Genomic DNA, 23,424 nt, shown 5'->3' with positions numbered 1-23,424 from the left:
CATCCAACTGTTGGTTTCAGCTCAAGGGACTCTTGGTTTCAGCTCAGGCCCTCATGACATTGAGCCCCACCTCCACTCAGCATTCAGCAAAGTCTGCTTAAGTTTCCCTCTCCCTCTGTTCCTGCCCCCTGCATTCTCTCTCTCTTTTTCTTTCTCCTTCAAATAAATAATCTTTTTAAAAAAAATTTTAAAAGTTCCAGAAAAATTTAAAAAGGAAATGTGAAAATGAATTTTTTTTATTTATAAAAATTACATAGGAGAAAAATTATTATTCCTCAGAGAGGAAGGATTTTTAAAAATAAGACAAATATACATAAAGAGGACAAACTGTTTTAAAAAGCTTAATAGGGATCCCCGGGTGGCGCAGCGGTTTGGCACCTGCCTTTGGCCCAGGGCGCGATCCTGGAGACCCAGGATCGAATCCCACGTCGGGCTCCCGGTGCATGGAGCCTGCTTCTCCCTCTGCCTATGTCTCTGCCTCTCTCTCTCTCTCTGTATGACTATCATAAGTAAATAAAATTAAAAAAAAATTAAAAAGCTTAATAGGGATGCCTGGGTGGCTCAGCAGTTGAGCGTCTGCCTTTGGCTCAGGGCGTGATCCTAGGGTCCTGGGAACGAGTCCCACATCAGGGTCCCCATGGGGAGCCTGCTTCTCTCTCTGCCTATGTCTCTGCCTCTCTCTGTGTGTCTCTCATGAAAAAATAAATAAAATCTTTAAAAAACAGTTTTACATATCAAAAGTAAGTTTATCAAATTATATGTTAAAGTAAAATACAAGCCATAGGCTGGATGAAGAATACTGCAATTTATATTAATTAACAAAAGATTTGTTAACACAAATCAAAACACAGTTTTTATAACAAACTACAAATTAATGAGTTAAAAACAATCCAAGAGAAAAATGGGCAATCCATAACAGAAGAAACCCAAATATCTAATAATCACAAGAAAACATACTCGACTTCATTAATATTTAGAGAACCACAATTTAAAACAATGACCTGCTATGTCATACCCATCAGATTAATGTTTTCAATGTCTGATATCAATGATACAGAATGACTGGAATAAGTATACTGCTAGTGAAAACTCCACAATGGAGAGGAATTTAGCCAAATCCAGCAGAACTGAAGATGCATGTACTCTAGCAATTCCATTTGTAAGTATAGAGAAACTCTTGCACATGTGCACAAGGAGACATTATTAACAGTATTTTGAAGCGTGGTTTGTAGTAATAAAACAATGGAAACAATTGAAATATCAACAGGAAAAAAATTTAAAAAAGAAATATCAACAGGAAAAATGATTAACTAAACTGTGGTATCCTGATACAAAGAAACATAGTAGTGAAAATGAATGAGTTAGGGCTAGAACTTTCAAATATTTTACCTATAGTTGGAAATATAGTTTACAAATGACTCAGTACACATATATATGCAATGAGAATTCTCACAAAACTATACTGAAACTGAGTACATGTGATGTATTCTCTTTTCTCTGTTCTATTTTTCTTTTCCAACTTAGTTCAGGACTTATGAAATGGATACTGTGAGCTGCAAATAGTTTGCAACAGTCTGAAAAAACACAGAACAAAGTCACACACTTATCAACATTAATAAATCTGAAAAATATAACCTTGAGAAAAAATAAGTAACAAGGTATAACATATCACATACATAGTATATATTTGCTATATATTTAATTGCACATATATACATATATATGGCATTCATGCTATATATTGCTATATATTGTGATAGCTACGTATATATTTAGAAATAGTGTTAGATACTTCCCTGACAAAAATACCAAATTCAAGACAATTTAAAAGGGGAAAAGAATACAAAGTACTTCAAATGTATCTGTAATGTTTCGGTTTTTCTAAACTAAGTCAAATTATTAATATTTGACAAAGTTAAGTAGTAATATTTCTCAACTTTACATCACACCTTTGAAAGAATCACAAATCCTACTTTTTCCAAGAAAATCATTTATAAATTTACAAACATTTGATTATAGTACACATTTATAGTAAGTTTTAGAGAAAAGTTTTGGTCATATCTTAGGAGCTATTTTAAGGATCTCCTATTTTGCTATAAGGATCTCCTATAAGGATAATTAATAGTGACTAGGTGTAGGTGACTAGGCTGAATGGTGACCCTGCAAAATGATATGACCATATTCTAATCCTAAGAACCTATGAATATTACCTTATATGGTGAAAGATTGAAAATTACCTTCTATGGCAAAGTACATGATTAAGAATTTTGAGAAGAGTTTCTCCTAGATTTTCCAAGTAGGCCTAAGTGTCTTTATAAGAGTGACACAAAAAGTTAAAAATAAACTACCACATAATGTAGTAATTCCTCTTGGGGGTACTGAACCACAGAAAATTAAAACACTGGGGTTCCCTGGGTGGCTCAGCAGTTTAGCGCCTGCCTTCAGCGCAAGGGCATGATCCTGGAGTCCCAGGATCCAGTCCTGCATCGGGCTCCCTGTATGGAGCCTGCTTCTCCTTCTGCCTATGTCTCTGCTTTTCTCTCTGTGTCTCTCATGGATAGATGGATGAAATCTTTAAATCTTTAAAAAAAGAAAAAAAGAAAATTAAAACACCAATTGAAGAGATATATGCACCCCTCTGCTCACTGCAGCATTATTTACAATAACCAAGATATGGAAGCAACCTAAGTGTCTATTACTAGGTGTCTATTAATAGGTGAATGGATAAAGAAGATATGGTACATATATACAATGGATATTATTCAGTCATAGAAAGAATGAATTATTGCCATTTGCAACAACGTGGATGAGCCTAAAGCATGTTGTGATAAGTAAAATATGTCAGACATAGACAAATACCATATGATTTCACTTGTATGTGGAATCTAAGAAAACAAAACAAGTGGACAAACAAACAGAAACAGATTCATAAATACAGGAAACAAACTGATGGCTACCTGCAGGCGGGAGTGTGTGTGAAATAGGTGAAGAGCATTAAGGGGAACAAACTTCCAATCATAAAATAAGTAAGTCATGGGGATGTAATGTACAACATAGAGAATATAGTCAATAATATTACAAGTTTGTATGGTGACAAGTGGCAACCAGACTTATCATGGAGATCATCTCCTAATGTATCAAAATACTGAATTTTTGGGATCCCTGGGTGGCGCAGCGGTTTGGCGCCTGCCTTTGGCTCAGGGCGCGATCCTGGAGACCCGGGATCGAATCCCACGTCGGGCTCTCGGTGCATGGGGCCTGCTTCTCTGCCTGTGTCTCTGCCTCTCTCTCTCCCTCTGTTACTATCATAAATAAATAAATTTTAAAAAAAAATACTGAATTTTTGAATCGTCATGATGTGTATCTGAAACTAACAGGATATTGTATGTCAATTATAAAAAATTTAAAATTCTGCTCTTCCTCTTCCCCTAAGCAACCTGAGGTGAACTCTGAAAATGGTTTGCTATTCACTTGACCCAGAAAACCCTACAAAATCATGCAAATCAAGAGGTTCAAATCTTTGTGTTCACTTTAAGAACACACATGAAACTGCCTAAGCCATCAAGAGTATCCATATCCAAAAAGCCACCAAGTATCTGAAAGATATCACTTTGCAGAAATAGTGTGTGCCATTCTGTCACTACAGTGGTGAAATTGGTAGATATGTCCAAGCCAAACAGTGATGCTGGACACAGGGTTGGTGACCCAAGAAGAGTGCTGAGTTTTTACTGTACATGCTTAAAAACGCAGAGAGTAATGCTGAACTTAAGGGTTTAGATGGAGATTGGTCATTGAACACATCCAGGTGAACAAAGCCTCCAAGATGTTGCATAGAATTTACAGGGCTCATGGTCATTTTAATGCTTACATGAATTCTCCCTACCACATCGAGATTATCCTTACTGAAAAAGAGCAGATTGTTCCTAAACTGGAAGAGGAGGTTGCACAGAAGAAAAAAATATCCCAGAAGAAACTGAAAAAACAAAAACTTATAGTTTGGGAGTAAATTCTGCATAGAATAAATGCAAATTTAAAATTTTTTAAATTCAATTTTTTAAAAGAGGCTAATGAAAAAATAGTAAAAAATAAAATAAAATAAAATAAGATGCGGTGTTGACTACATGTAGACAATAATACCTAAAAGTTGCATAGTTTTCACTATGCAAAATCTTTATCTGCATTGCCTTATGTAGATACCTGGTTGAATTGAATTTTCTATAAATGGCTCCTAATAATCAAATATGATCAATTGACTAAAAAGTAAAATTTGTAATGGGCCCACATTACCTATTCATGCATTGTAAGCATTAAAGTCTTTAAAAATAGTTGTTAGGCCTTGATAATTTCAGAGCCCTTGGTGGAAACTTGGATGAGACTGGTGACAACCTTGGATGAAACTCTGCACATTTATAATTTAAATTCTGATACTTTGAAGATGAAGTTTATTTTCATTAAAAAAATGAGATGAAGGAAAATAACACAGATAAGGAAGCAATGTGACCATGGAGGCAAACTCTAGAGTGATGCAGCTATCTATCAAGGAATGTTAAGAGTCACCAGAAGCTGGAAGAAGCAGAAATAGATCGTACCCCTACAACCCCCCTAGAGGAAGTGCAACCTTGCTGACACCTCAATTTCAGACTCATGGCCTCCAGAACTGCAAGAGAATAAATTTTGTTGTTTTAACTCACCCAATTTGTAGCAATATGTTACAGCAGCCACAGTAAATTAACACACTAAGTCAGCTTGGCCAGGGAGATATTCTTTGTATGACATGAAGATTAACCCTGAGCTTCCAGAAGAATATGAGTTAAGATTCTTACCTTGAATGGCCAAGAGACTTTAGCGAGAAACCCAATGGGGACTCCTTTACAGTGAAAGTCGGGATACTTCTCCATGAGATCAGGATTTTATGATGATTAAATAATTGAAACATGTATTTACCTGGGGTGGACCCAATATTTTAGGAAGAAAACTGAGGCAAAATAGATTTGTTGGGGTGATTTTATGTAGGAAATCTGTATCCAGAAACCTAGTTAGGGAGACTCATGCCAAACACTTTTCTTTCCTCAGTCCACAATACCAGAAATATCCTTAAAATCTTTTTCTGCACAAATTTCCTCATTGGTTGCAGGGGTTTTAAAATATGTGCACATATCCTTTAATAGCACCTCTTTTATTTTTATTTTTTAATAATAAATTTATTTTTTATTGGTATTCAAATTGCCAACATACAGAATAACACCCAGTGCTCATCCCGTCAAGTGCCCCCCTCAGTGCCCATCACCCATTCACCCCCACCCCCCGCCCTCCTCCCCTTCCACCATCCCTAGTTCACCTCTTTTAAAAAGCAGAAACTAATCGCCCTCCCTTTGAATATGGGTTGTATTTAGTTATTCACTTTTGAGAGATACAGGAGGCCAAAGCGACAACATGATTTCCAAAATAAGGACATAAAAAAGCATCATAGTTTCTTCCTTGCTCTTTCATTTAGATGACTTGCTCTGGGAGAAGCCAGCTGCCATAAAGGCAGCTGCAATAATGAGAACAGTCAAGCTGCATGAGGGAAAAGTCCACTAGCAAGAAACTGAGCCCTCCTGCCAAGAGGAAAGAGGAAACTGAGGTTTCCCGACAGCAGGCAGCTTAAAATGACTGCAGCCCTGGCTTCTTAACTGCAGCCTCATAAAAGACCCTGAGCCAGAACCACCCAGGTGAGCTGCTCCTGAATTCTTAACCCACAGCAGAAATTATGAGAGAATAAATATTGATTATTTTAATCTGCTAGATTTGGGGGCAAATTATGAGAGAATAAATATTGATTATTTTAATCTGCTAGATTTGGGGCAATTTCTTACACAGTAAGTAATACATTGATGTACCTTACAAATGAAGTGCCATCTTTGTTCAGGATGCTCTAATGTAATGAATGCCCGAATTATCCATTGATGTATTAGAAGATATTTTTTTAAAGATTTTATTTATTCATGAGAGACTCAGAGAGGCAGAGACATAGGCAGAAGAAGAAGCAGGCTTTTCGCAGGAAGCCTGATGCAGGACTCAATCCCAGGACCCCAGGATCATGACCTGAGCCAAAGGCAGACACTCAACCACTGAATCACCCAGGTGCCCCGATTTACTAGAAGTTATTATCAAATAACAACATAATAAATGATTCAGAACATCACTACTGCCACATAGTGAGTTTAGGAATAATATTATTTGTTAAGTATTTAATGTGTACTGTGAATTTTAACAGAGAGAAAACTTAGCCTTTAAGAACAATGCCTAGGGCAGCCTGGGTGGCTCAGTGGTTTAGCGCCGCCTTCAGCCCAGGGCATGAACCTGGGGACCCCGGATCGAGTCCCACATCAGGCTCCCTGCATGGAGCCTGCTTCTTCCTCTGCCTATGTCTCTGCCTCTCTCTCTGTATGTCTATCATGAATAAATTAATAAAATCTTAAAAAAAAAAAAAGAAAAGAAAACAATCCCATTTACAACTGCACCAAAAATAATAACATTTCTAGGAATAAACTTAACCAAAGAGATGAAAGATCTGTACTCTGAAAACGATGAAACACTGATGAAAGAAATTGAAGATGACACAAAGAAATGGAAAGACATTCCATGTTCATGAGTTGGAAGAACATATTGTTAAGATGTCTATACTACACAAATGAATCTACACATTTAAACAATCCCTATCAAAATAACCAAAGCAAAAAAAAACAAAAAACAAAATAACCAAAGCATTTTTCACAGAACTAGAACAAACAACCCTAAAATTTGTATGGAACCACCAAAGACCCCAAATAGCCAAAGCAGTCTTGCAAAAGAAAAACAAAATCAGAGGTATTACAATTCCAGATTTCAAGTTATACCACAAAGCAGTAGTAATTAAAACAGTATACTGCTGGCATAAAAATAGACACATAGGGCAGCCCTGGTGGCTCAGTGGTTTAACACTGCCTTCGGCTCAGGGTGTGATCCTGGAGACCCAGGATTAAGTCCCACGTCGGGCTCCCTACATGGAGCCTGCTTCTCCCTCTGCCTGTGTCTCTGTCTCTCTGTGTGTGTGTCTCTCATGAATAAATGAGTAAAATCTTAAAAAAAAAAAAAAAAAAGACACATAGACCAACAGAATAGAAAACCCATAAATAAACCCACAACTATATGGTCAATTATCCTTTGAGTAGTACAGGTTTCTGTTGCTATCCAAAAACAGTGTTTCCATGAAACCTTTTGTAAGCCAAAATGGTGTAAACTGAAGAAGTTAATACCTTTAATTTATGTGGAAAAAAATCTTTGAGAATTCTCAGACCCCAAAAATAGCCTCTCTTCAGCTTCTCTGATATCTTAGGGCACATCTTGCTAACAAGTGCATGAAATAAATTGAGATAAAGCACAGAAGCTCACAGACACAGGTCGAAGCTGTGATGCCTTGATGCTGAGATACTGAGCATGCATAGTTCCTGGGAAGGAGCTTGGCAGTGTTACTCTCACTGTTCAGGGTGTGTGCCGCCTCTATAAGGGCTCACTGCAAAAGAAATTCTGAGTGCTATTTTAGCTTTTCGCCTTTTCTTATAAAGTGAAAACCTCTTCGAATTTGTTTCAGTTTACAGAAAAATGTACTAATGTAGGCCTTTTGTAAAAATGAAGTAGTGCAATGTGAACTTTCAAAAAGTGAGCGATACTTACATTGGATTATAACTCAGAACATAAAATAAATATTCTTGAGTCTATATCAAATTTAAGAAATTTTTTTAAAAGATTGTATTTATTTATTCATGAGAGACACAGAGAGAGAGAGAGAGAGAGAGAGAGAGAGAGGAGAGACACAGGCAGAGGCAGAAGCAGGCTCCTCACAGGGAGCCAGACATGGGACTCGATTCCGGGTCTCCAGGATCACACCCTGGGCTAAAGGCAGAGGTTCAACCGCTGAGCTACCCAGGCATCCCCCAAATTTAAGAAATTGAATAAATGAATAAGTTAATGAGAAGAGACAAATCTCCTTCACAGAAGGATTCCAAATAAGTTATGCATGTATGCCACCCTCAAGGAGCAGGAGCATAATTCCTCACTCCCTAAGTGTGAGCTGCGCATAGGGAATTCTTCCAGACTGTATAATACAAAAAAGGTGGAAGAGGGCAGGAGAGAGTAGCTTTACAGTGGAAAAACTTGACAGACACTACCATCCAATTAAGGTCAACACCAAAAGTGATAAGTCATATTGATAGGCTATATCCTTGATATGATAGATAATAATGGCACTTCATCTCTGTGGTCTTTCTCCTAAAAACTTAGAACAATGAGGAGAAAACATCAAGCAAATATGAACATCAAGCAAATATCAAATAAGGGACAAACTACAAGATACTTGACAATACTTCTCAAAACTGTCAAGGTCATTGAAAACAAGAAAAGAGAAGTCTGAGAAACTTTCACAACCAAAAGGAGCATAAGGAGACACGACAACCAAATGTAACGTGGGACCCAGGATGGGCTCTTAGAACAGAAGAAAAACATTAGGTAAAAAATAAGGAAATCTGAAAATGTTTGGGTTCATTGATGGTAACCAATAAACCATATTAATGTATAATGTTAACAATAAGGGAGACTGAGTATGGGGTATCTGTCTTCAGAATATTCCTATCAGCCTAAAACTGTTCTAAAAAATGAAATATATTGTTATTAAGGAAATATTTAACACTGATGGAGAGAACACTGGATTTACAGATCTGAGTCCGAAATCTGACTCCACCCATGATTTGGTTCATGATTTCAGTAAGCCCCTTTATTTTTATTAATTTTTTTTTTTCAGTAAGCCCCTTTAAATCTCAGACATTGGGGCAGCCCCGGTGGCCGCAGCGGTTTGGCGCCGCCTGCAGCCCAGGGCATGATCCTGGAGACCCGGGATCGAGTCCCACGGCCGGTTCCCTGCATGGAGCCTGCTTCTCCCTCCGCCTGTGTCTCTGCCTCTCTCTGTGTTGCTCATGAATAAATAAATAAAATCTTAAAAAAAAAATAAATCTCAGACATTGGTTTACTCACCTTATAGTTCACAGACTGAGAATCCTGAAGTCTCTTTAACATCTGAAGTTCCATAAATCCATGGTTCTATTCCTTTATTAAGACAGTTATAGCTGAAAAGAGCACATGGAAAAATGGAGAAGCGTTCAAATTAATTCTTAATGCTTAATCAAACTTAAGTTCAGTAGAATGAGGATAATTTTTTTAATTTCAATAATTTTAACATTTCATTATAACAATTCAAATGTTATCACATAGAACTTATGAGGATGCAGAAAGTGCAAGCAGAACTCAGTAACTAAAGGTAGTGAACAATTCTTATAAATTATCTCTGACACAGAACTGACTTTATTTAAGCTTGTATCATTCCCTATTGATGTATCACTTTGTACATGGAAAGTGTACAAAATTTTGGGGACACCTGGATGGCTCCCTCGGTTGAACATTCAACTCTTGATTTTGGCTCAGGTCGGGATCTCAGGGTCCTGGGATCAAGCCCCAGGGTTGGGCCCCCTGCTGGGCTGGGAGTAGGCTTCTCCTTCTCCTTCTGCCGGCCCTCCCCCGCCCAACCCTCCCGTTCCCTCATGCACGCTTGCGGTCTCTCTCAAATAAATTTTAAAAATCTTTAAAAAAACAAAAAATGAAAGTATACAATTTTTTCATAGTATTTGGAAGACTTCATATGTAGTGTCAGGATGTAGAATTAATTGAGTACCCTTTAATATCAGCATTCATTAATTGGCCCTAATTTTTCTAAAACAAAACCTACCTTTTTTAGCTTAGCATTTCACCAAAAAACATTTTATACATTAACTTTGTAAGTGTAAACCTTATGTGAGAGCAATAATCAAATTCGGGGTAAGGGTATCCTCCATAATTATTACATACTTAAAAACATCAGGGAAGTTTAAGGGTTAAGTTTTAGCATGTCTAATATATCCATGCTAGATTAAATTTTAAAAAAATTTAACAGAAACCAAATAATTTATAAAAATTCATTCTCTGGTCAGTTATCTGTGATAAGTCTGACCTTATGAGATGCCCATATGGTGTAAATTAGATTAAAATGTTTAATTTCTTATTTACTCTGACAATGGTTTAATCTAAGAGGAGACTCAGAGGCTTACGTTGGCCTGAAAGGTTAAGGATATGATAACACTATAGTGTGAAAAGTACAATAATATTTAGCAGAGTTTTTTTTTTTTACTTTTTACGTGAAAAGGAGGCACAAAATGTCCCTCTCATATTTTAAATTACCATATCAAATAAATAAAAATAATAAAATAACCAGTAGCCAACTGTAGCTATATATATAATCACAATAATCCCTTATACTACTAAATATTTTAGCATAGAAAAAGCATCATAAATAAAACTATAGCAAATACTCCTGGTGTAAAAGGAAACATTATCATGTTCTATTATTTAGCATGTGACCAAAAAAATTACCTTTCTTTGACTTTCAATAAAACGACATCTAAACCTTGAAGTAGAGGATCCCTGGGTGGCTCAGCAGTTTAGTGCCTGCCTCGGGCCCACAGGGTAATCCTGGAGTCCTGGGATCAAGTCCTACATTGGGCTCCCTGCATGGAGCCTGATTCTCCCTCTGCCTGTGTCTCTGCCTCTCTCTCTCTCAGTCTGTGTCTCTCATGAATAAATAAATAAATCTTTAAAAAATAAAATAAAATCTTTATAAATAAAGAAAGAAAGAAACAAACCTTGAAGTAACACTCACCTATCTGAATAGAAGTTTTAGGGATCCCTGGGTGGTGTAGCGGTTTGGCGCCTGCCTTTGGCCCAGGGCATGATCCTGGAGACCCGGGATCGAATCCCACATCAGGCTCCCGGTGCATGGGGCCTGCTTCTTCTGCCTGTGTCTCTGCCTCTCTCTCTCTCTCTGTGACTATTTAATAATAAATAAATAAATAAATAAATATTTTTAAAAAAGAAGTTTTAGAGCTATCGTCATATTTTCTTAGACTAAAGGAGGTAAGAACTGTGTTGTGTTTTTTCCATATGTTTCTGCACATTCTACCTTTAAAATACTATTTTCGTTAGTGTTTTCCTTGACATACAAATTTTGTTTAGTATCTTCCAAAGTGTAAACACTTCTATTTTGTTTTATTAATATTCTCATGGCAACATCAAGACTTAAGAAAATCTTTTAACCATCAAAAAGGCATTCTGGTAACACTTTTTTTGTTAGGTTTACAAATATTTCTTCGTATTATTTGCTTTTATCTCTCCTACCTACTGTTTCCTTCAGTTTTAGTGTATTTTAAATTTCTTCAAAATGATGGAATAAAAGAAGGAAATGTGTATATATGTATTAAATTTTTAAGTATTCATCTCCCTAATCTACTAAAATAAAACTCTTGCCAAGTCATTTTATCTTACTAGTATTTTACATAGAAAAAATTGTCAGAGAACAGTAATATCTGACACCCTGCGAACGTATTTTGAACTATGTTGGTTTCATGTCAGTTATAGACTACTAGGAGAACCCTGCTTATATCAGTAACCTTGGCCAAAACTATATAATACCTTTACATCAAAAACACTTCGCAGGAATTACTCATCTTTGTTGATAGAAAGGAGGATTGCACAGAGAGATGATGTCTTCAATAGAGGGTTGTGTTTGGTGAAAAGAAAATAAAAATTCTAAATGTAACTAAGTAGTAAATCCAAAAGCCATTCCTTTCGAGACAAAATTCAAATTATGTTTCTACTTTCAGAATCCTTTTATCATTACAAGAGTTATTCTTCTCTGGTTCAAATCTTGCTTACCTCCTTTTTAAAGTTATTCCTGAAAACATTAGCCCAGATGACCTAATTTCAGATGGCTTATTTACCTGTTCATAGATTTATATGCCACCTGCTTTTGCTTTTTCTACAGATGCAAAGTCAACCTCTGGCGTAAAATTCTACTTTTCTCTTTCTGCCACACAAGTAGTAAATAACATTACCCAATAAATTTTAGCATTTCCCCAAATGTGTAGGATACAAAAAATGTATTCATTCATGTGAGATATAAAAATGTACACTCACACTTCTGAAATCAACAACCAGCCATTTCACACTTGGGCCAAAGGCAAACAAACATAATTCTCACTGGCAGCTGGACAACATTCCAAGCTGCCACCACATTAATTAACTCACCTCAATCAGATTCCACTTCGACTTGCACAGCTTGCTGCCAAGACGCCCAGCAATAAATTTTTAGGCTAAATACTGAACAAGGTAAGGAAATACCATATGGTATGTTGTTATAGAGGGTGAGATATTCTTGTTTAACACTGGTAGCAGGATTTTCTGTTTACATTTTGTTGTTCTCATGCGATTTAAGAAACATGAATATATATTCTTATTTGTCTTATTGCTTGTCTTATTGTGGTGGGGAATGGGACACTAACAAGATAACAAAATTCCTTTGTCTATAAGCTTCTATAGTTGATATTCCCTAAATTTCAGGGCAACAGCTTACTCACCAAGTACTGGGAACCTATTAATGGTAAATTATTAGTATTAAATTTGAGGAGAATATCAGAGAACAAAGAACTCAAATCTCTTTTTCATTGAGATCTATTGGGAATTTACAAATAAATAAAAACTACTTATAGTTGAAAGAAATTCAAATTTGGGAGTTTAAAAATTTGAGTCCAGTTTCTGCCTCTAACTGGTTGTGTCACTTTGGCCTAATCACTTGACTTCTCTGATATTATTTCCTCATCTGCAATATGAAGCAATGTGATGAAATGAGTGGTTCCTAATCCTTAATGCACATATCAATTTAAGGAATTGGTTAACAATGCAGATTCCTGGATGCCACTCCTAGGGACTGAAATTGATTAGGTTTGATGTGTAGCCCAAGAGTCCTCATTTGTAATGAGGCAAGAAATTCTTTTGCAGATAGAGAACCCATACTTTGAGAAATACTAGACTCTATAATATCTAAGATCCCTTTATTTTTAACAGTGTATTATTTAATCTACCAGTCATGTTATTGCTTTCACAACTCATGGTGTGATTTTGGGAAGAGGTCTAATTGGGAGTGATGATTCAAGACTTAATTTGCATTAGGAAGTTCAAATGCCTAGTTTAAAAGACTGGAAACACAAGAATACCACTAGCCAAAGTCACATAAGATTTTTCTGGGGTTGTGGGATGAGTGAGAGGATTAATAGCTGACTGGCTGCTCCCCCTAAAAACCCTGCCTGTAAAAAAAAAAAAAAAAAAAAAAACCTGCCTGTACATATAAGAACTCTCCAAATCTAGACAAAGAAAAACATTGAAAGCCATCTGCAAATCAGCTTTATTCATAGTCTTTATCACTCACCCAGCAGAAGTACTTCTGTGGTTATTTTCAAGATTTTATTTATTCATGAGAGACACAGATAGAGAGAGAGGGAGGGAGGGAGGGAGGGAGGGAGGGAGAAGCAGGTTCCATGCAGGCAGCCCAACACAGGACTCAATCCGGAGACTCCAGGACCAAGCCCCAGGCCAAAGGCAGGTTGCTAAACCACTGAGCCACCCAGGGATCCCTGTCTTTCTGCATTCTAAGGATGTTACCACAAATAACAAATGTTTTTATAAATGAAAATAATTTCATTTATTTTGCTTTTTGTGTACCTAGTACATTCTCCTATTTTAAATGCTAGAAATCAGAAAAATATTTCATACTTGTTTGCAAGTCTATAAAAGTCTAGGAACTTTTGGAAATCTCTTTCTTCCTAGCTCCTAGGACATGATTCAATAAGGAAAGTAAAAGGCTCTTACTAGATCGAATATGCTTTGAGTTAATTTCAGATAGGTGCATATGGATTTAAGTTGTTTTTTTTTTATTTTTATTTATTTATAATAGTCACAGAGAGAGAGAGAGAGAGGCAGAGACACAGGCAGAGGGAGAAGCAGGCTCCATGCACCGGGAGCCCGACGTGGGATTCGATCCCGGGTCTCCAGGATCAGGCCCTGGGCCAAAGGCAGGCGCCAAACCGCTGCGCCACCCAGGGATCCCTGCATATGGATTTATACTAAGCTATGTATCTTCTTCCATCCAAACCCTTTTATAGCCAGCAGAGAGCTATCCCATAAGACATCTGTTTGAGGTAGCCTAAAATTAGGAAAAACGCAACCTTAACTGGCCCACATAGATTATTAGTATGCAGCACAGGCCTTTCTCATCATATTACAAACTCAACAGACTCGAAGTCTCAAAAGCAGATTTCATTACTTCACTACTTAAAACTGAAATCAGGGGTACTTGGCTGGCTCAGTGGTTGAGCATCTGCCTTTGGCTCAGGTCGTGATCCCAGGGTCCTGGAGTCCTGCATCTGGCTCCCCACAGGGGGTCTGTGTATCTCATGAATAAATAAATAAAAAACCTTTTTTAAAAACCACGAAATCAATGGAAGGCGTTCAAGGCAAACTTACTTCTGAGAGTTGAGCAGACAGGTCTGGTTGTTGTGAACGATTCATATGGGGGAAGGTGGGAGAGATATGGCTAGAAATGTAGGTTTGGGGGAATCATATTATGTCAATTAAAACATACCAACTTCCTTATTTTCTATCAATGGAAGATGTAAAAAGGCAATGTAACTTGCTTTTTTATTTATCTGCACAAAAGAAATCTGATTCTTTTAGATTTAATCAGTTTCTTCTTAGCTACTCTAATCACTACAAAAATCTCCAAATTCTAATAAGGTTCCTTACGGGATGGGTGCATGGTCTCTTATTGATCATTGTGTTCTCCTCAGTTACTAAAATCACTCTCTTAGTAGATGCTCAGTAAAGAATGTTGGACTAAAGATACATTGGCAGAGAAGTATTGAATTCTGCTGCAGACTTCTTCATCCCCTGCAGGTGGTGCTGGGAGACAGGTTCTTTGTTTATTTACTTATTCATAACGCTCTGAGCTGTAAAGGTGTTCTCCGTACCTGGTTTAAAGCTGTAGTAATGACATTTCGTCCTTCCCTTCACTCTAGTTACTGAGTCACAGAAGAGAGCCAAAACACTGAAAAAGATGATGAAAGGGAAAAGAGACGCTAAAGTGGTATCGCCTGCCCTTGAAAAGATTCTGTAGGACTTTCAGGGAAAGAGACTTTGTACATTTCTACTTTCCAAAAGAGAACATATATTCAGGAAATTATTCTGTAGTATTGAACATTACCCCAGATCTACTGTATTAGCTCTGATACTGTAATTGTCAACCCTATACTTCCAGTATTTCTCACCATGGTTTGATAGGACTGGTTGCTGGTATTTGGGACTTCAACCTTTAAGACTTCCTATCCACCCCACAACCTATCCACCATGCCTCCCAGTCACAGCTGCTCTCTGCTCTATAATCCTCCAGTTTAAGAAATGTATCGCTACCTTCTAATACCTGAATCTCCCACTTAATTGAGAGCTGCTATAGGGTAGGGATTATGTCATTATCATCTTTGTATCACTAGTTCTTACTTGATGCTTGGAATGTAGTGGATACTTTGGCAAAGTAGTAGACACCAAATGAATTGAATGAATGAAGCAATTAACAAATCAGTAACTGCCTGGAACTAAGCACGCATTTCTCTTCTATCATTCTTGTCCTGGAAATTTCTGAAGCCAAAAGTAGAGATCTGTGACTATAGCCATAAATAAGGAAGCTGGTATGTTTTAAATGACATAATATGATTCCCCAAAACCTACATTTCTAGCCATATCTCTCCCACCTTCCCCCATATAAATCTTTCACAACAACCAGACCAGTTTGCTCACTTTCTCTGATATGCCTTATGCTTTCCCAGCACTGAAATAATGCCATCTCTCTATTTTTCTCCCAGTCTATTTTCAGCAATAATTCTCTAAGTAGTTCTCAGGGAGCTCACAACATCAACACTTTGTTCGTAAAAACAGTAACATGCTGTTTGCCTTCTCACTCTCATTCTTTTGCAAATGAACAGTGGAATTTTCCAGAGGCTGTATAATGTGTAATATCACAACAGAAGCAGGTATGAGAATCCTGCTGTCTTCTATTAAGCCATATATTAAAATGAAAAATGTAAAACAATAAGCATTTTTTTTCACTAACTGGTTTTGTTTTAGAAAAATATAGTTATTTTTCATAAGAATATATTATTTATGTTAACATGTATTTTTTTTAAATAAATTAATAGATACTTATTGGGATGCCTGGGTGGCTCAGTGGTTGGGCATCTGCCTTCTGCTTGGAGCTTGACCCCGGGGTCCTGGGATCAAGTTCCATATCGGGGTCCCCGCAGAGAGCCTGCTTCTCCCTCTGCCTATGTCTCTGCCTCTGTCTGTGTGTCTCTCATGAATAAGTAAATAAAATCTTTTTTTTTAGGTATTTCAAGTTTTGAAAATATTTATTACAAGAAGATTCCCTTTCCCATATTAAAAGGAAAGCATATTACTGGAAATATTCAGAGGATGGAAACTAGGTTAAACCAATTCCCAAGTCTTCATCAAATAAGGTTATAAAAAGGTAGTTTGGAACTTAAAATTAGGGAAGCCTATACACAATTTAGAGGGGAAAGAGAAAAACAGAACAAAGTGAGAATGATCGTTTACACCTTACAGTCTTTAATTAAGCACATAAAACTGTACTATTTAATATATTTCACCACGAACTTTTTGTGAAATTCAGATCGCAGTGTATCATTTACAAATCTTATGTCTTTCTTCTGATCATCTACACCTTTTGCACAGTTCTTGAAAACAACATCGTCGTCCCACCTTCTTTTAACTTTGAAGTTGGCTGAGGCTGGGATGGACCAATGAGATTGAGGGTTTCCACTCAAAATATTTTCCATACGTATTCTTTCTTCTTCAGCTTTCTGTTCTTGTTCCTCCCTGGCCTGCTCTTCAGCTCTTTCTTTTTAAAAATTTTCTAGTTCTGCAAGAAGAGCTGCAGTGTCATTATCATCACTCTCCTCTTCAAAATATTCATCCTCGTCTTCCTCATCTGTTAGAGGATCATCTGCATCAAGGTTGGCAGCAGGAATCTGGTCTAACAGAGGCTTCTTTGACACCGACGAGGAGGTTGTATGTTTTCTTGTTGGACGGTCTCTATTTTTTTCTCTTGCAGCAGCTTGCTCTCTCTCTTCCAGCTCCTTCCTGAAGTCATGGTTGTGACCCTCTTCAGGGACATCCTGAGTCGTTTGTCTATATTTTATCTTTGTATGAGAAGGTAGGTCTCTACTTGAATACTTCTTTGAGAGTTGGCTCAAATCACCTTCTCCTTTTCCTCTCCCACCTCTCGCAGGTTCAAAAGTTGGCCTAGCTGCTGTTATCATCTTTTATGCTTTAAAGAAAAACTCCCAGAAGCCTCTGCCAAATAAATAAAATCTTTTAAAAAAAAAGATATTTATTGATTTTCTTGATTTTAATTTAATATGATAAATACAAAGAGATAGAACCCATGTAAGCAAAAACTCTTTTGGGTCCTCGGTAATTTTGAAGAGCATTTTAAGAGTCCCAAGGCCAAAGAGTTTGTCAATGCTGATCTAAATCTTCTGTATCCTTTAAAGTCCAAATCAAAGCCTTCCTCTTTGATAAGCTATTTGCCATTGCAACTAGAAAGAATCTCCTCTGTCTAATCTGAACACTCAGGACACGTACACACTTAGGGTTCTTTTGCACTATTCACTTAATACAGAGCTTTACCAAAAAGGATAATATTGTTATGTTGATTAAGAATGATTATTAAAGACCTTTTTGTTTGATGGTGAATCATAAACAATCCTTTTCCAGTCTCTGATGATAATCTTCCCAGCCTTCAAGGAAAATAAAGGATTTTCTTGACTTTTCAATCTCCCTTTTTCACTGAAGATATTGATAAAGTTACATGTATATATAAAGCATTTGTTATGTATTTTTTAAAAGATTTTATTTATTTATTCATAGAGACAGAGAGAGAGAGGCAGAGACACAGGCAGAGGGAGAAGCAGGCATCATACAGAGAGCCTGACGTGGGACTTGATCCAGGGTCTCCAGGATCACGTTCTGGGCTGCAGGAGGCGCTAAACTGCTGTGCCACGGGGGCTGCCCCTGTTATGTATTTTTATTACAAACCTAAAAATGTTCATTGCAAAGGAATGAAACATAAATTAGAAATTTAAAATTTATATTCACCCGCAATGCCATCAACCTGAGGTAAAAACTGCTAACATCTTAGTGTATAAATCTCCCATCTTCTACTCTACATTTGTCTTTTCACTGAATTAAGTTATACTGAAAATACTTCTATCATTTTTATGATATTCTAAGATGCTTTTTTGTTTCTTGCACTTACCATCATACGATGTCATATAGGGATATTTAAAGAAACTGGTAGTGTTCATTTTTCTTTTGATAATGTTCATTTTAGTAAGTGGGTGATAGACACACAGGTATTCATTTTTCTTTAAATTAAATAGGTAGTTTAATTTCCTTTTATGTGAAGAATAACTATCATAAATGAGTTTTCATAACAAATGAATTTTTAAATAATATATGAAGAACACTCTTCTATGTCAGTAAGCATTTGTTACCTTAAATCTGTAATAGTCAACTATATAATATAACTTATAGGATTTATTTAACCTATGTTTAACTCCACTGTTAAGCACTTAAACTATTCTAATTTTCAAAGCTACAAATAATGCTTGGATTGTCTTGGCAAACCAAGAAACACCCTTAACTATAGAGAACAAACTGATGGTTACCAGAGAGGAGATAAGGGGTATAGGTTAAATAGGTGTTGGAGCTTAAGGGGTGCACTTGTGATGACTACCAGGTGATATTTGGAAGTGTTGAATCACTATGTTGTATGCTTGAAATATAAACTGTATGGTAACTAACTGGGTTTGAAATAAAAACTTTAAAAAGGAGTTTTTCAAGCCATGAAGACATTTTGACACAAAAATTTGCATTAGGAAACTATGAGGAAGACATGTAATCAGCATTGGAGAGAATGGATCATCTGATTATGGGTGATACTTTCCTTGTACCCAAGTATTTTATTAAAAAACAACTTTACTGGGGCACCTAGGTGGCTCTGTCAGTTAAGTGTCTACCTTTGGCTCAGGTTGTGATCCCAGGGTCCTAAAATCGAGCCCCATGTCAGCCTCCCTGCTCCATGAGGAGGAGCTTACTTATTCTTCTCCCTCTGCCTGCTGCTCCCCCTGCTTGTGCTCTCTGTTAAATAAATAAATAACATCCAAAATAAATTAAAAAATAAAAATAAATTTAAAAACTTTACTGCTGGCATTGTATACCCTAGATCTGCACTGTCCAACATGGTAGCCACTAGCCACATATGTCTATTTAAATTTAATTAAAATTAATTTAATTAATTATATTTAGCTAAAATTAAATAAAATTGTAAATTCAGTTCCTCACTCATACTAGCTACATTTTAAATGCCCAATAGCTCCACATAGCTATTAGCTACCCTATTGGACCACACAGAACATTTACATCATAGCAGAAAGTTTTATTGGACAACATTGATGTAGAAAAATTACATATAGCATCAAATAGTAATCAGTATTATTAGCCAACCCTAAATAAATTTTAACTATATCTAAAAAGGTGATTATTTCTCTGTCATAACATAGGATAATTTCATATGCTCCTAATTAATTGGTTAAAAAATAGTATTAATTGAGCAATGTAGCAAACATGCACTGGAGAACTGTTTCAGTGAACTCACATGAACTATAGAACATTTCTTACTTTCATCCATCCTGTTAAAAATAAATGACAAGAGCATATGTACCCTTCAAAATGTATACGAGCCTCATTTTAGTTTTTTTTAAGTTATTATTTAAAATCTAGTTAGTTAACATATGTGGTAAAATTGGTTTCAGGTGTAGAATTTAGTGACTCATCACTTAACATATAACACCCCAGGCTCATCACAGCAAGCTTCATAAGTTTTAAAATGCTTACTTCCTATGAATACTAGAGAAATTCTTCTCCCAAAAATAGCTGGGGAATAAGTTAAGTTGTATGAGAATGAGTGGAAGCAGAGACTAATATTAATGTACTTTCTTGGACATGCTTAAAGTTCTGTTGTCTTTTAAACATTCTTTGAGAGGTTAAACTTTTTGAACTTAGAAATGAAGAACACTTGCCTGATGAAAGCAACTTTTTTCCCATTGCCATCTTTCCAAGAACATGGACAGTCAGAGCATTCCAATATATCTCCTGCCAAAGGCTTTTGGAGAATGACTAGAGACTGAGGTTGTTCTGGAACTGGAATCAGCTATATTTTTCTTTCTGTTGTCAGCATACACTGGGAAGTACACCTGCTGCACAGAGCTCATCGTTTCTAAAATAATCTGAGAGTTTATTACTCATGCCAAAACTGTCCAAGTCAGGCAGTTCCAGAGAAACTGGAATTGTAAACAGAGAAACTGCTTTGATCCAGAATTTTCAGGGTGTAATGCTGTGGCTCACTCCCTCATTATGAATGGATTCAGAATAGGAAAAAGTTAGAAGTCTAGCCTATTGGATCAGTTGCTTGCGATAATAAAGCTATCAGAAGCCTGTGATGTGCTTTTGTCTGGTATAGTTTTTTTATTAACTCTTTCAACTCTTTTTTTTTACACAGAATTGAAAAAAGTTTGGTTCAACAGATACTTTTTAAAAAATATTTAATTTATTTATTCATGAAAGACACACAGAGAGAAATAGAGGCAGAGACACAGGCAGAGGGAGAAGCAGGCTCCATGCAGGGAGCCCAACGTGGGACTCGATCCCGGGACCCCAGGATCAGGCCCCGGGCTGAAGGCAGCGCTAAACCACTGAGCCACCAGGCTGCCCCTCAACAGATACTTTTAACAATACTTTCTGTCACAAAACCAACTACAAATTTGGCCCCACAAGATGCTCATTCTTTAGTGAATGATAGCAACAGATAAATAAGAGCTAGGAGAGTTAAGGAAAGACTGCAAGGAAACGGGGTCACATGACTCACCAGTAAGATTTCCTGGAAGTAATGATAACCAAGGAGAGTCTTGAAAGATAAATGCCTTCTTTCCTAGCTAGGCAAAGAAAGGGTAAGAAAAAGTTTTAGGTAAAGAAAAACATGAGTCAAAGTACAGAGGTGAGAAAACAGCATAGTAAATTCTGGGGATTACGTGAAATCTCATATTACCAAAATAAGTGTCAGGAAGGTAGACCGAGGCTAGAACATTGTATTCCGCGCTAAGATTAATTTTCTACTGCAGGTGTTGGAGAATTATTATATGGTTTCTTAGGACAAGTGATCTGTTCATATTTGTGTTTTAGATGAACTACTTTGTTAGATGCTGGAAACTGTACGGATACAGAAGCTGCAGATTTGAGAAGTATTAGGAATAGAGTATGACCTGATGAAATTAAAAGAGATGCCAAATAATTTTCAAAAGTAGTACTAATTAAGGAATGAAATAAAAGGGAAACTAAATATGAGAGAGTCAAAGTATTCAGGAAGCAGGAAGGACTTTTCATTTGTTTTGTTTGGTTGGTTGCTCGGTTTTTATTAGAACCTCTATGAAAGAAAAGTAGAGAACAGAAATGGGAAAATACAATACAAAAATTTTAGGAAAGGGCAACCCTGTCAGGACTCCTCTAACTTTTGAGAGATTTCTCTGTATCTCTGCTTAATACACTTCTCTTTGCTCAAAAAAAAAAAAAATAGGAAAGAAATTACCACATGGAAAACAAAGAAAGGAAGCACTGATAGTACAGTCAGAAAAGTCCTGATAATGACTCTGAGCAAACTAAAAGTCAAGTACTAACCTGTACTAAGGAAATCCAACAGACAAAGATCTTCATTAGTGATACAGAACTGAGGAGCAGGCAGCAATTCTCCTGGTTATGGAGATGATGTAATTACACTGAAAAAGAAGAAATAAAACAGATAAAAATTAACATGTTTAGGAAGATAGCAAGTAAGTAGGTGAAAAAATAAATAAACTCCAAATTAAGCTCTAGATCTCTATGTCTCCAAGAGCTGTGGTATTCAAACCTCAATCTACCAAAAGAATTGTGTGTTCTTTTCTTTTTCTTTTTTTTTCTATAAATGGATGCCATAAAAGTTGTCTTGCCAGTCAGGTACTTTAAAGAGCAGGGAAAATTTTTATTTGACTTAAAAATAAATAGAATCTCTTAAAATAGGACTGTATGGTTTCCTGCCTCCAAAACATTCATGACACCATCTGCATCTTGAGGATTTGGACAAGTATTTTTATTGCTTTTGTAGATGCTCCAACAAAATATCTCATACACAGAAAACTTTTCAAAACTGTTTTAATTACTTATTCTTCCAAAATGAACAGATTAATAACCAAAAGAATAAAAGTAAAGTGGTGCTGAATAGGAAATCCAACGAGTAAAAAATAATGTGCAGGAACTGGAAGCAAAATCTTTTCTTGCTCTTGAGAAAACACAGCCAAAAATCTTAAGATGATGTTGGATTATTGCGCACAGTTCCTGACTAGTTCACCAAGTGAAACAAAAGTTGCAAATGTTTTTCTATGCTTCTTCTAACATTTTGGGAAAGGTTTCTGAAAGGAAAGAAAGCAATCTTAATTTAAGTAAATCACACACACAAACTTGGCAAGCCTGCGAACACACAAACACACACACAGAGGAACACACTTTTTTTCCTCTATAGGAAGAGGTAATAAACTACTTGAATAACTTCCATTTAAATAATTTTAAATTGAAAAAGTATGAAGTATCTCTAATGTTTACAGAAGGAGGGCTCCAGTCACTTTAATAGGATCATTTTTTAATAGGGAAAACAATAAAACATAATTTGAAAAAAAAAAAAAGGAAGGGATCTATAGCAAATTATAAATGGGTAAAAAATAACTATCTGTATGAGATCTAATATGTTGGGTTTATTTTTTTTTCTTAGATTTTATGTATTTATTCATGAGAGACACAGAGAGAGGCAGAGACATAGGAAGAGGGAGGAGAAGCAGTTTCCATGCAGGGAGCCCTATGTGGGAACTCTAGGATCACGCCCTGAGCCAAAGGCAAACGCTCAACCACTGAGCCACCCAGGTGTCCCCTCAATTGTTAAGTTTAAATTGCTTTTGAATTTTTTATCTTCAACTGGGTAAAATTGCTCTTTGTGGGTAAAATATCTGTTATATAAAAAAATAATGCAATATAAATTTTGCTTATCTGATATAGGACAAAATATAATTTATTGAAATTATATAATTCAAAGCAACTGCCATTACTCAAATAACCAAATGTCTTATTACATGGTTATATATGGAATAATTCAAATTTTTATAATTCAAAATATTCGATTGCATATAATGAATTAACTAATTATAATATTTTAAACAATCCAATTATAAATTTTAACTATTTATGTGTAAAAATGTATAAATGGTAAATGCATACTTTAAA

At 36.2% G+C, this 23,424-nt stretch overlaps 1 long non-coding RNA gene and 1 pseudogene across 1 annotated transcript; both read right to left on the bottom strand.

Moving 5' to 3' along the window:
• Positions 1–1,891: 1,891 nt before the first annotated feature.
• LOC140603604 (uncharacterized) lies at positions 1,892–23,199 on the bottom strand. The gene is made up of 7 exons (XR_012006524.1): positions 21,796–23,199; positions 20,990–21,056; positions 14,961–15,037; positions 12,187–12,258; positions 10,763–10,930; positions 9,049–9,140; positions 1,892–2,580 (listed from the first exon to the last, which is right to left on the bottom strand). It is a non-coding gene; the product is annotated as an uncharacterized lncRNA (long non-coding RNA).
• Positions 16,521–17,805, bottom strand: LOC140603343 (spliceosome-associated protein CWC15 homolog pseudogene; annotated as a pseudogene).
• Positions 23,200–23,424: the final 225 nt, after the last annotated feature.

This window comes from Canis lupus, chromosome 14 (genome assembly GCF_048164855.1).
Source record: "Canis lupus baileyi chromosome 14, mCanLup2.hap1, whole genome shotgun sequence".
NCBI lineage: Eukaryota > Metazoa > Chordata > Mammalia > Carnivora > Canidae > Canis > Canis lupus.
The sequence above is the reverse complement of the archived record's forward strand: the minus strand, read 5'-3'. Positions and strand labels throughout refer to the sequence as shown.